The sequence below is a fragment of the Nannospalax galili genome, unplaced genomic scaffold (genome assembly GCF_000622305.1).
Source record: "Nannospalax galili isolate Female #2095 unplaced genomic scaffold, S.galili_v1.0 scaffold129, whole genome shotgun sequence".
Classification (NCBI taxonomy): domain Eukaryota; kingdom Metazoa; phylum Chordata; class Mammalia; order Rodentia; family Spalacidae; genus Nannospalax; species Nannospalax galili.
Genome location: NW_008360030.1, coordinates 1,263,240 through 1,265,232, shown reverse-complemented (window position 1 = coordinate 1,265,232; position 1,993 = coordinate 1,263,240).

The window sequence follows — 1,993 nt, the reverse complement described above, 5'->3', positions numbered from 1 at the left end:
ATCTATGGTAATAGTAATGGAGTTATTGACATTCCCTAGTGAGGGTCAGGAAACTATCACCTGGGATTCTACCTGTTACCTTGTTACCCCTCCTCCAGCTATAAGTGATCTTGGGAGATGCTAGACTATATAGAGAAGTAAAAAGTTAATTAAAAGGACCTCTTGAGCCAGGTGTAGTGGTGCAAGCCTTTAATCCCAGAACTAAGGAGGCAGAGGTAGGTCTACATAGTGAGTTCCATAGTCACCATCCATGATAGGGCAGGACTTTGGGATGATACAGCTATTTGAGAGTCTCCCACACACCTGTAAGTGAACCCTCACTCATACTCTATAAGTCAGTCCAATAAATTCAATGGTCTAACCAAGTTGACTTTGCTGAAATTGTACTTTGGTCTGTCATTGGTGCCCATCTGGGAGTAATTGAACATTTGTTTGTGTCTCCCCAGAAAAACAACACAACAGTCTTCCATTCACAGTTGGGTTGATTCAGCAGGCCTGTGGGAAGGGAAAATGCCTAGTTTGACTTCCCTGCTCATAGCTGGGGCATAATCACATTAGTTAATCTTGAGGTCAGCAAGAAGGGAAACATGACATCTCCCAGGTCTAGATGAGAACATGCATGCCCTCACATCAAGGACACAGGTGTTGGATGCCTGTGGGCATCTGCACTTGCCTCTAGAATATCCCATGCAAAGGGATTATATCCTGCAGAGGAAAACCTGGACTCCCTCCTCCAAGTCTTCCTGAAGCTCCTTTGTTGCAGTCACAAATTACAAACTCTGAGATTTCACTTATTTCACATGGAAATGAGATGCTCTCATGTTGACATTTAAACTAACATAGCACAATATACAACCACAGAATATAATTCATACTAATAGTTTAAATTTTTACTATGCCTTTAATTAGAATAACATTAAATTGTCATGGGAATTCAGTGTGTCAGAGACAAGTACTGGAAGCAGAGTGGAGAATCATAAGATTTTATTTATTCATGATGGCAGGGATTCAGGGGAGTAATCTCCAAAGCCTGAGCTCCTAACCACATATACTCAGAACATTTATAGGCAGTTCAGCATGATTCCAAACCCATTCTGTCATTGTTAGGTTAAATTTTGGCCTATGTGACCACAAGCCATGCATGGGGTTCTCTGACCCTATGTGACTGGGTCACATATGCATTGGGGTCACTAGCTTACCTGACTGGGGGGGGAATTCAAAGGGAGTCTCTAAAAGTTTATTTACATAGGCAGAAAGGATATGGCTGAAATGGCCCTCTCACAGGCAGCTGGTTTCTCATCTCATTCCCCCCTTTGATGCCCTCTTAACTCTCTAAGGGGCATCAATTTCTTCTATGTCTCTTACATCAAGCCACTGATAGTTCTGGAGGAACATTTGGAACTTTGACCTTTAGGTGGTAAGAGACAAATTGGGTCAGCATGTTAAAGATTCAGGGATCAAACAGGAGTGCCATAAAGCATGAGGAGAGAGCCAGCTAACGGTAGGAGCCAGGATGCCTAACTATTATTTCTAGAGCTCAAAGAATCAGCCAGTTCTTATCTCCTCTTTGCAACTCCCTTTACTTATTGGGCCATATCACAACATCCCTGACTTGTTTACATAAAAAAAAAGCATTTCTCATTTAAGAAGAGATAGCCCCTCACTCCCTTTTGGCAGTCAGCAGCTCTAATCCCCTTTGGTTTTATAGAACTACTTCTGCTAAGGAGTCTAATTGATCCTGTATGGCCACTAATCATTTGGCCCATCGGTCTATGTAATCTGTCAAACCTCTAGATAGGTGGTGATAGAATGTGACTGATGAAGCAATTACTCCTATTTCTTTTCTTTTAACTTTTACAAAAACTTTATTGAGAATTTCATACATACATATAAGGTATTTTGATCAAATCCATTTTTTAAAACTCCACAAGAGGTACAGTGAGCAAAGACTGAAGAGCAGTGATCTCAGACAGTGGAGCTCTGTATATCAGAG